At 40.5% G+C, this 12,351-nt stretch overlaps 1 protein-coding gene across 19 annotated transcripts in view; it reads left to right on the plus strand.

Annotated features, from left to right (window-relative positions):
* The first annotated feature begins 1,179 nt into the window (after positions 1-1,179).
* ZNF438 (zinc finger protein 438) overlaps positions 1,180-12,351 on the plus strand; it is a 53,828-nt gene continuing 42,656 nt past the window's right edge. For 9 of the 19 annotated variants that reach the window (XM_065050591.1, XM_065050597.1, XM_065050594.1 and 6 more), the window contains exons 1-3: positions 1,204-1,274; positions 3,416-3,497; positions 3,970-4,023. The gene's annotated coding sequence lies outside the window, so the exon portion shown is untranslated. Of the gene's footprint in view, positions 1,275-1,830; positions 2,037-3,415; positions 3,498-3,969; positions 4,024-12,351 lie in introns of those variants that run through there. The other 10 variants (XR_010469949.1, XR_010469947.1, XR_010469948.1 and 7 more) reach the window with 4 other exon arrangements.

The raw sequence follows: 12,351 nt of genomic DNA on the forward strand, positions 1-12,351 counted from the left end.
CTGAGGGTGCACTCAATCCTCTCATCCAGGTCATTGATAAAGAGATTAAGCAGGACTGGCCCCAATACTGGGCTCTGGGGAACACCACTTGTGACCTGCCGCCAACTGGATTTAACTCCACAACCCTTTGAGCCCAGCCTTCCAGCCAGTTCTTTACCCAGCAAAGAGTACACCTGTCCAAGCCATGAGCTTCTAGTTTCTCCAGTAGAATGCTGTGAGAAACAGTGTAAAAGGCTTTACTGAAGTCTACACAACATCCACAGCCTTTCCCTCATCCACTAAGCAGGTCACCTGACATAGGAGATCAGGCTGGTCAGGCAGGACCTGCCTTTCATAAACCCATGCTGACTGGGCCTGACCACTTGGGTGTCCTGTGATGGCATTCAAGATGATCTGTTCCATAGTATCAAATGTAAACCTGCCCTGGTGCAACTTGAGGCCGCTTCCTTTTGTCCTGTCACTTGGGAGAAGAGACCGACACTCTCCATTTTACAACCTCCCTTCAGGTAGTTGTAGACATTGATAAGGTCTCCCCTCAGCCTCCTTTTCTCCAGGCTGAACAGCCCCAGGCCCCTCAGCCGCTCCTCATCACTCTTGTGCTCCAGGCCCCTCAGCAGCTTCATCACCCTCCTCTGGACTCCATCCAGCACCTCAGTGTCTCTCCCATAGTGAGGAACCCAAAACTGAACACAGGATTCAAGGTGTGGCCTCACCAGTGCTGAGCACAGGGGGGCAATCGCAGCCCTAGTCCTGCTGGCCACAGTTTCTGACACAAGCCCGGATGCTGTTGGCCTTTTTGTCCACCTGTGCATACTGCTGGCTCATGTTCAGCCCTGTGCTCCCCTCTGACCTGGCGCTTCCAGTTCCCTCACTTCCACTTCCCAGACCAGTTCCTGTACTTCCCATGGACTCCTCTATCCAGCCTCCCCGAAATCCCCAGTCTCACCATCCCCAGCCCACAGCACGATGACCGTCTGTTCCGGGGCCGGCTGGGGGCCCAGCTCCCGCACACCAGCGGCTACCTGGGAAGGGAACGCAGCCCTTGGAGCACAGGGGAGCCCCCACGGAACCCCGCACCCTGGAACCCCGCACGCCGGGCTGAGCCCCGGACGCGGCCAAAAGCGCCAGCGCCGCCGCTTTCCCGCCAACACGGTGTCCCGGCGGCACTGCGCCTGAGCGGGGCGGGCGGGGCCTTCCCGAGGGGCGTGGCGCCACATCGCGCCGTTGCCGTGACGTCACGGCGGCATGACGCAGGCACGCAGAGGGGCGCGCTCGTAAGTTCCCTTCCCCCTGGGCGGTGGGGCCGTGGCCCGGGCGGGCGGTGCCGGGGAGGGCGCGGCTGCGCTCGCTTCCGCCGCCCCGGGCCCAGGAGCCGGGCGAGGGGGCTGGGGGCGCTCCGCTGAGCGGCCGGGAAGGAGGAGGTGGCGGGGCAGCGGCTCCTGACCCCAGCCCCGGCGAGCCCGAGGGGTCTGTGTGCGGGCCGTTCCGCCGGGGCTCCGCGCTGCTGGGCTCGCCCAGTCAAGGGCAGGCGTGTCCCGAGTCCGCCGTTTAGCCGGCGCAGGGGGGTTCGCCGGCTGCGTGCGGGGCCCGCTCGCCTCCCGCCGCCGAGTCCGGGCGCAGCCTGCGAGGCCTCCGCAGCGCTCGGGGCCCTGCCCGGCGCTGGGCGAGCGCACCGGGAACGGCACCCGAGCCTCCTGCGGGAGGTGGCGTCTGCCCCGCGAGCACAGGAGCAGCGGGTGGTTATAACTGACCGCAGTTGTCAGACGTGATGTCGTAATAAAGATCCGCAGAAGGGATTCTGCAAGTCACGAAAGTTACTCACACAGTTCACTTCCACTTCGTACACGTGGCTGTAGAATGCTGGATACGTGAGGAAGGGCGGTGGATTCCCTCGGGTTTGGCTGAGATGTGGCAGCGTCCAGGTCACGGAATCCTCTGCCAGCCCAAGTCAGAGCTGTGCACCTGGTGCTTGACACGGAGACCCGAGTGCTGGTGCACAGGCCTTGCCGCTGCTTCCATAAAAGCACAAATAGCAGGTACAGCCCGCTGGGCTCTTTGGGGCTTGGAAGGAGCCTGAGAGCCAAAGGGTTTTTGTTCTGCAGCTGCAGAAATGAATGCAATAAGTGGGTATGGTGTTTATACATAACTGGTGCTGAGGCCTACTGGTTTATCAATTCTGTAGAACTTTTTATATTGGTAATAATGAAATAAATAACATATATCCCAAGTTCCAAGTGATCTGATGTGGTTGGCATTGGTAAAATGAGGAGGGAAGTGTTTGAAAGCAGTGTAAAAGGGTTGTGTAGGGACTACAGTGGTGTCTGCAGTGTGGTGAATTTAAAGCAGTGTGAGAGACCGGCTTGTTCCAGTTTGTTATGTCCAGAAGTCCCGCTTTGTTAAAACACTTACCAGGTTCCATGCCTGCATTAAAATCATCATTATACTTCTTACCATTTATTGGGAGGCTTTTGCTCTTCTATTTGTACTGTCTAGTGTTCGGTTCCTTTATTTTTCTCCATGTTAAAGATACCTTGTTGAGGTCCTTAAATGCTGTGTAGTTCAGCAGGCTTAGTTTAGAAATTATAGTCTTGAATTTTCTTGTACCGATTTATTTGAACCTGGAATAGGCCATTAAAATGGTCTTTCATATTATTCCATTATAAAAAGGAAAGAGAAGGGTAACGTAAGGTAAATACACAGCTCAATTGAATCACGGTAGTTTCCGTGTGCAGGTTTTGTTGTTGGTTTGTTTTGGTTGTGGGTATTTTTTTTGTTTTATTTTTTTTTTTCCTTCTTCACAGGACCATTCAGCAACCAAAGCACTGAGCTGCTGCTTTCATTTTTTCTTAAATCTAACCTTGTTGTAGGTAGTTATTTTTAGTACTAGTTTAAGTTATTTTTTTAAAAAGTTATTTTTATGCAAAGCAAAATACATATTTCAGAGATGAGTGCATATTTTTTCTGCTTCAGTAGCTGGAACAGGATTTTTTCAAACTGTCAAAAATCAGAAAGGAAAAGGAAGGAAAAAAAGCTTATGACTGTTATGGTGTGTGTTTAAAATATTTTTTGTGATGATCTGGTATAATGCTCTTAGTGTTTAATTAAAAATATTCTTGCGAAATGTTAACTGGAGGATCAGAAGAAAACTAGCACTACATTATGGTTCAAATGATTTTAACTTTTGGGCAGGCAGTGAGAGTAAGATTTTGGGGTAGCTGAAATTTTGTACCTAAATTTTTTCGAATCATTCATGAAGGAAAAACTAATCTCCTATGTATCCTCTACATCTCATTTGTGAGAATATCAGAACTAGCCATGACAGGGCCAGCATATGATGAGGTATTTCTGACTTATGTGAAACTCTAGATAAATGTCGTGATTTTCATACATATTAATATATGTTTCTGGTGTACAGGTTCAATGATTATGCTGCATTAGACAGAAGTAGTGTTCTTCATCTGTGACTTGGGTTGTTCTGAAGATATTAATGTGCAGAGGTAATATTTATGGAAGTGGTTTAATGTTTTAAATGTTCATATGAAACTGGTGGTGGTTTCATGTATTCATTTGCGTATAATGGGGTAAACGTCAGGTCAGAATGAAATGGTCAAGGTACAACTTTGATCTGAAGTTGGCTGAAAATTTTACTCCAGTTACAATTATAGAAACTTACAGAGTTTTAGAAGTATGTGGTCAAATCAGGAATGTGTGAACTTTGCCAGTTATTTTAGCAATATTTATTAAAATATTTACTATTGCAATTTCTAATCTTGAAGTACTGTTAATATATAGTAAACCTCAGAGGAGATGCTGTTGCATTGAGGTAAACATGTTTTAATAGAATTCTTGTTTATTGACCACTTTTTAAAATGTATGTCTTTGTTTTATATTTAATATGATTTTCTATCCTTTGCTAAATACGTCTCCTGGGATATTGAGACTTTCTGTTTTTTATTTTCCTTGAAACAGGAATTAACTTGGATGAAATATTTTATTTGCCATAGCAGCACCAGGATGTATTAGGTAGGTATGTTAAAAGAATATGGTTAATATTCTTGTACAATATTTTAGTTTTTGATTCTATGTTGGTGTGAACAAGAAGACATGACATATGGTGAGCTAGATAATCTTTCCAGTGGCAGATGTAGGTAGCCTCCCTGCTTTTGATTGTGGTAAACTGCTACGTGTTCCGCACAGGTTCCATGAGGAGAGGCAGACAGCCTTAGGTAGCTGATGCATTTTAATTTTGCATCCTTGAATGGGAGTTTTTTAGTGTGTCCTTTCCCTAAGGTTTGTATGCTTTTTCTTTTGTAAAACTAGACTGAGAAAATACCACAAAGTGGTTTGGAATCGTGTTTTCAGTGTCCTGGTTAAATGTGGTCGCGGAAGAAAAAAATTCAGTTGCCATCTCTGTACTTCCTACGTAGACAGATTTGGTTCCGAGTTGCTGTTTGTTTGTTTGTTATTTTAAAATTCTTTCATGTCTTTGAGGGTGTACTCCAATGGGAGTGTACTCCAACGAAACAAATTGTTTTCAGAATTTCCATAAAAGATATTAGTGATTCAACATCAGTAAAAGATGTTTTGATGCTCATCCTAATCTCAAGTTAAGATTTTGTCCTTATTTGCTTAGACTTAATGCTTCATGTTTATCATCATAATTCACTTATGGATCCAGAACATGTTTTTACTGAAAAATATATATTTTTTAAATCAAAATAATGAACATATATTTTTACGAGAATAACATTGGTAAATAAGAGAACAGCAATGCTTGAATAATTGTTGAGCACTTTCTCATGAAGTGGATTTGCATCTTATTGTTACCACAGTTGAATGAAACGCAAACTTCCTCACAATGTGATTGATTAAGAAGAATATGTATGATGATTCTTAATGATTTTTTTTCTAAATTTTGTTATGAAAAAGTGATAAGTTTTTGATTCCGTGCTTTTTCTTACTGGTGTAACAAAGAGATTCTTACTGTCAGCTTAAAATGACATTTGGAGAAGGCTGTCTTCTTGGTGTTACATTTGCTCCGTGTTACTATTGGTCTTGTCACCCATCATGAAGACACACAGGAGAGCTGTAGAAACTATCCTGTTCTTCATGTGATACCTGCTGATTAAGTGTGTCTTTGGCTTATTATAGTACTATGTTTTTAGGTATTGGTTTGCCCTTAATAAGCTGATTAAACCTAGTGTAAGTAGTATTCAAGCAGTATTTTTTAAAGGACTGATTTCATGGGTATTTATAGTGTAATTAAATGTTGTAGGAAATGTTATCACGGTTTGTGGAGCAATACATCTTAATTTGATAATTCATCCTAATTAATATCAAAAATGTAATCAAAGCACCATAAATCTGTGGTAGAACTGTACTGTGTATTAAACAAGGATATGAAGGTGCATAAATTAACTGAAGGTTGAAATGTCTGTCTGTCAGAAGTACTTAATGGTTTTACTGACCCAAAAGCAGAAACCAAACCAAGCCTTTAAAGGCGTGTCATCTTTTTGGTGCATTATTTATACATCGCAAGGGACAATTGTAATGGACTCTTCTCGTCTGAGGACCTTTCCCTAGAGACAACGTTCCGAAAATGATGCGTAACAGCGAACTACAGCTTAGGCCAGTGTGATTTCTGTTGCACCCACGCTTCTTTGCCACTTCATTTTTTTATGTGCGTGTTTGTGGTTCTTTTGAATGAACCATAGACAACAGGGATGTACCTGTTACTGATTTGTATAGTTCTGAGCACACTGCCATCTTCTGTGTGTAACTGATTTGAAATAGTAACAATACAAAACTTAAGGTTGGTTTTTTTTTGTAGCCATCCTTGACTGGTTAGCCTACCTGAGTGAGGTTCCAGTCTGTGAGTGCCTGTAATCTCACATTTACGTCAGGCTGCTGTTTCAATGAAGTAGGGCTGCAGACACCAAGACATGAGCTTGTGGCAGTTCTTGCTCTTGTTCAGCTCCATCAAAACAGATATTGAATAAACAGGGTAGATCAATATTTTTTGGGAAGCAAGACGGTGAAGTTTAAATATTGGCATGCAGTCCAACATCAGTCACTTCTAATGATATGCACTGTCCTAAGGTCAAAATGTATGGACCCCCCAAATACTGTTAGAGAATCAGAAAGGATCGGTCTATAAAAACCTGCATAGTTCTGCTTTGTACATAAGCCTGCTCTGTGTATGATGAATCAAGCACTTTTAAGTTTTCAGTCTTACTAGTAAAATGTCCTAGATTAATAATATGGATGCTCAGGGTTTTTTTATAGCTGTTGTCATCAACAAATTTCGAGGCTTTACTGAAGAAGGAAAATGAATTGGTATTGGATTAGAAAGAAGGGACTGTTCTGTATTACAGAACTGAAACTGAGACCACCCAAATGCCTTCAGCTGGTTTTTGTTATTTTCACAAATAGTTTGTTCTTCTAGGAAAGTGTTTAAGAACAGAGAGCTGAGTCAATTGTTCTATTATGTTTTTGTCTAAATGGCGATATTAAGCAAACTTTACAATACTGTTCATGATTGAGAAAAAGAACAAAACCTTAGACTTTTGATTCTCTTGTTTTTTTAGCTTCCAGAGAAAAAAATAATGATAGGTAGTTGTGGTTTCAGAGCTTCAAGTGCACCTTTTACTTGGAAATTTTTGTCTAGTTTTGGCTGGATATGTACCCCTTAAGTGTCAATATAGTATCTGTCATATTTTAGGGTATTTCAGTAAGTTAATTCAGGGATGTCGTATGTTTTCCATAGTTCCTGTAGGATAAGTGTCTTCCATATATACATATGTATTAAGTTTTCTATTAAAGTTTCAATTTTTGAAAGAGCAGGTGTGCTGTGTTGCATTACACACTTGTTCTTACACCGAAGCATACTTGATGCCTCATTGAAGACCTGAAGGTAAAGAGTCCACATATCTGCAGTTTAGGGCAGTTACCTTTGCTTAGTCTGTGTTCATGTTGTAAACCAGTGATTTTCTTGCTGGGAAGATACTCTGATGAGCATATGATGATGATTTGTGGACTGTAATGGGTGAGATACAAGGAAGAAATTATGCTGAAGGACAAAAAAGCAAAGACTACCTGGCCCTAAATGATAAGTCTTCACATGTTCATTGTGTCATATATCCCAGGTTAGGGGCTGTGTGTTAAGAATCTTGCTTCTGAGAGTTATTTTGGCTTCTGATATCAGTGTTTGCACTTGCAATCAGAGTAAACAAAGTGTGATGGAGAACAGCATGGGGAATAAATTGCTGTGGTTAAAATTAGTATCTTACTGTCATATAGCATGCCATCACAGTGTATGCAGTGCTGGATGCCTCCTCTAAAAAGGAAGATGTAGAGAAGAAGAGATTTGGAGAAAAGGGTGAAAGAATGATCTAAAAGGATGGAGATTTGCTTGTATAGGGAGAAATTGGAAAAAAATAAAGTTAGATTGTTTAGCCTTTGAAAGGCAATGAATATGATGAAGTGTAACACAAGTACACAGAATGATGAATGGGTTGAGAAAAGCAATTCAAAAGCTTTTGTTCTGTTGGTTCATACTATAAGAGTAAGGGGACATTCTGTGAAATTAGGGTGGCAAATTGAGAAAGGACACTTGAGAAAGGATATATTTGTTAATAAATGGTTAAGACAGTGATCTCTTCGGTCTAGGGGTAGTTTTAATTTAGGAGAATTCTAGTAGAAATTGGATAATTTAGAGTGCAAGAATGTTTACAAAGGCTCAGGTTACCTTTTTACCCTGAAAGAATATAACTCCTCAGCTTTTGTCATTTATAAGATTATTTTTTTCCATCATGATTTTTTCTAAAGCTAAAAAGTATGTATTGATGGTGGGAATAAGAGAGTTAAATCTGTCCCTAGTTTGTTTACAGGAGAAGTGGTTATAGTGTCTCACTAATTTGTCTGCTCTCTGTCTCGGTATTAGGTCATATCTAGGTGAAATACCTGCTGGGTAGTATGTCTAGTTCTCTTGGTAGTATCCACTGATTAACTTTGTTTTTTTGTAAGTGGGGGCATTGAGAAAGAAGTTTTGGGGAGTAACATTGGGTTCCTCGTCATCTTAGAAAGAAATTATGTAGAGCAGTTGTTTTTGTGACTTGCCCCTCATGAGACCCTGTTCTGTTCAACTTCGTTTTTTCGGTTTCCTGGGCTCATGCATTGAGTAGGTGTTCCTGCAGCAGTTAATCTAAGTCAGTGCATGAGCTTGTTCTGTACCTAGAGCGATGGAATATTTAGGGAGGGAGAGATGAGCTAACGCTGGCCTTCTGTGTCACCCAGCCAACTTCCAGCAAGTATGTAAAAAGTCATAAAAAATAGCAGCGGGTGTATGTTAATTAAATGAGCATGCTTGTCCCTCTGCCAGCCTTTCCTCTTGGCATGGTTCAAGTCCTAGAAACTGTGTTTGCTTTCAGCCTCTATCAAACTCAAATACAAAACTCTGTGATAAAAGCATCAAAAGCAGCGTTCAGCAGGAAAAGGCTACAGAATGAGCTTTTGCTCGTTCCCACTGAAATGTCCTTTTCACTCCATTTAATGGAGGCTGCAGTTTTTACTTCTGGTGTGTTTAGCAACAGATTGACTAAAATTTGTTGTATTTGGCTCTAGAGCGGCAAAGAGCAGATGTCAGGGAGGTGCCGTGACAGGAATAAAAAGATTCAGGCTGCTTGTGGGAATTTGGAGGATGACGGGGAAATCTTCCTCCTATTTTTTTCCTTGCTAGAATCCATATTATAACATTTAGAATTGGCATTCAGTTCAAAACTTGCTGTGCTGCAAGCGTTGCTGCATTGCTGCAGGCATTCTTTCCCACAGCTCAAATTGTGGAAACAGATTTTATTTCTAAAATAAAATATGCCCATGAAATTATAATTGATACCTTAATTATGAAGAAGTTGCCTGAAAGATGGTAGCTTAGTGACCTGCAGGACATTTTCCTGGCTTAGAATAGCCATGATTTATACCAAAACATTTTCCTCTGTATGATTCTTAAAAATGGAATTCCCCTGTCAAGGCAGAAAAACTTCACTAGTTAAGAAGTATTGTGTCTGGGATGATAAGCCTAAAATAATGGTCAACTTTTAAACATTATTAGGGTTGGAACATCTAAGTAAGCTTTGCTATTTGTGGATTGTTGCTATTTCAAAAATGTGCATTTAAAAGCCACCACTACATGCCAATCTCTGCATAAGCAGGTGGATGCCAGATGTATGTGGGACCCTGGAGAAGTTTGTTGCTTTGGTTTATTTCTTTTCACTTCCGTAATGAGCAGAATGCTTTGAAAGTTAGTGGTTGCTTTTTTGAAAGGCTGGAAGGATTTTATCTTTGTCTTGATTAAGGATCAATTTCTGAAAACACCTTAAACACCTTGTGTAATTTGCTAGTAGAATGATTACTTGTTTATCTTTCTCAGATATTTTTTTTCACTCAACATCTACCTGTAATTCAAGGCTATATATTGCCACAGTATAGTTTACAGATTAGAAAAACATAAATGTGATGTAATTTGCAGTAATTTTGATTGCAGGTTGCTATACTTGAAAATTGTGGCAAATCTCTCTTGTATTATGGTGTATTTAAAGTTTTGTGGAGCCTGAGGAGCTTTTTTATTTCCTGCGATGACAAAGAGTTACTTAATAAGAATCTGGAGGGGTGGATAGTAATAGATATTCTGATTTTTCTTGAGACGATGCTCTTTAGTCTTGTGTTAGTGTTTTAGAAAACCACGTTACCTCCTGCTTTGGGTCTTCATATTCTAATGGTGATTGTAGTATCTCTATAATTTTCTGGAGAGATGGGATTTGAAATAAAAGAAATGTGTCGTATTGTTCACTTATACAGAATATAATTAGTCTGACTTTTGTAAAAAAAAACAGCATAGTGGGGTGAGTTGTCAGAAGCATCGTATGTGTAAGGTATATAATGTATGTTCTCTGGTCTCTTCAGGGTTTACAAAGTCATGATTGAAATACGCTGTTCAGATTTGAGAACAAATCTCTTTTTTTCTGCAGTTGAGCAATGTAGTTGCACAGCTGAAAGAAAACAGGACAAACCAGCTTGTCTGTTCTCGGTGGCATGTGGAGTTGCCTGGTTAGGTGGCTCATTTCAGCGCTTGCAAGTGGCAAGTCTGGAAATAATTGCGGTCAGAGCTGCTGCATGAGGACTGAGTGAAGCCTTTTTGATTTCCGAAATGCAAAGGAAGGCAGGTTTGATCAGCAGCTGCTGTGAGGGTTGTTCAGACAGTTAGGAAGTCCAATCCAGCGCAGGATTTTGCCCTTCTGACCTGTTTAGGGCATGTTCTTTTGCTTAAGGTGAGATGCTGAAATAGAAGAGTTTGGTATGTTTGATTAGCATCATTTATGTCTCTCCTGTACTTGATTCCTTCCAGGTATTTTCCACCTGCCTGTCGACTTCTTTTGTTTACTGCAGTGTCTGAAAGAACTTGCGACCATATTAATAATGTTAGGAAAATGGATAAATTATGGATTCTGCATTTAGGGACTTTATTCTAGATAATTTAATCATAAGCATTTCTAAGGTTTCTTTTACATGGTAAGATTTCATTTTAAAAGCAGCATGAAACTGTAGATTCCATTTAGACTAGATCAAAATCTGCAGGGATCATGCCCATTTTATTTACTTTTTCATGATTTCATGCAAATATTAAAGCTACATTTATGAACTAGCATTGTGAGGAGAGCTGTGTATTGCAAGGAGAGCTGGTTTAAGAATTTATTAAGGTGTAATTCATCTAATTAACTGTAAAAGTTTTGAAACTTTTTGAAGAAGCAGAAGAATTCCTAATAATGCTAACCAAGTTCATGGAAACTCCTGACTATAGAGGTGGTTTATTCTGCATATATCTCTTCCTGTTTCAGGAAGCTGCTTATTTCAGGAAAAAAATAAAAATAAAAAAAAAAAAGAACTAGAGAATGTTGATTATAGCAGTTGTGGAGTAATGAGCTTTAATTGGACCATCAAAAATGCAAGCCAAGGAAACAGTATAATAGCTTGATAGTGATATCTAATAATTTGAAAAGCCTGTTGCCCCTAGAAAACAAAAAGAATCATCATTTGGATAGTGAACTGTATGTATGTACTATTCCCTGTCTTATCAGGGAAGTAGCACAGGCCAAGTATCCCAGGTCTTGTTTAGCCCTCAGAGATTTCAGTGGTGGGAGAAAAAGTAATCTTGGACAGTATAAGGCTTTTTTTGTCTAACTGCAATTATGTTTTGAAGTGTATGCTGTTCAGTAATGAAAACAGTTTGCTTGAATTGTCATTTTATAGCATTTCATAAATGAAACACTAGAAAGACCATTTCCAAAATGTTTATTAATAATTAAAAGTTAATGAACTTCAACAGTTTCTATAGGTGATTACAGGTCGGCACAGAAAATCCATGTGTGTGTTCTTGGGGGATATTTACAAAGAATAGTTTTGGGTTTTCTTTAGCAGCCTCTTTCTCCAGTACTCATCTGTGAATACTGTAATTATCTGATAGTTCAGCCTTTGGCAGTTGTGTTTAGAAAGCTGCTTTATATTGGGAAGGAGAAAATGTCGAGCATATATACTTGCAGTTAGGAAGAGACTGGGCAGGAATATTAACACGTGTTAAATTGATGGAGTGTAGACCCCAAAATAGGAAATTTTAATTTTTTGTTGAAATGCAGTTGCATTGCAAGTACTGGTATTTAGAGGCTTAATAAATTTCAAAACTAGTATGTTTGGAATTCACTTTTCATTATAAAGTGGGTTCACAGGCCCAGAATATGATATTCTTTACTTTCAGGTTTTTAAAATTAATTGTATTTCTTTCTGGAAATAAAATTAATGTTGATAACCTCTCCATTAAAAAACTTTCCTGGTACTGGTACATGACTAGTTTTTAGATTAGAATTTCTAACGAGGTTCTGTAAAGAGTACATGTGGTCAGGTGGAAAATCTTGTTGATTTGCAAGGGCATCTTATCTTAGTGGTGCATGCTGTTGTGAGCCGCAGTGCTGCTTCAGGGCCCAGCAGATGGATGGGTTACAAATGTATGTACTGAAAGGAATGCTCATGTTCCGAGGTGTTGCCTGCGCTGGGGAGGTGCAGGAAACGCTTCCCAGCGTCGTTGCCATCAATTGACTTGCGTGGTAACTTGAGTTAGCTCCTGACTTCTGACAGAGCTTCAGACTGGTCGGTTTATCTTGCTGGAAGAAAGGCTGGGGTTTTATGCACATTGGAACTGCCATAGTTCACTGAAACAACAATAACAGTATCACTAGAAGTATTTTTACATATATTGGTCCTTTGAAGACAGAAAGTCTTGCAACAATACAGAAATATTTTTCT

This window comes from Columba livia, chromosome 2 (genome assembly GCF_036013475.1).
Source record: "Columba livia isolate bColLiv1 breed racing homer chromosome 2, bColLiv1.pat.W.v2, whole genome shotgun sequence".
Lineage (NCBI taxonomy): Eukaryota > Metazoa > Chordata > Aves > Columbiformes > Columbidae > Columba > Columba livia.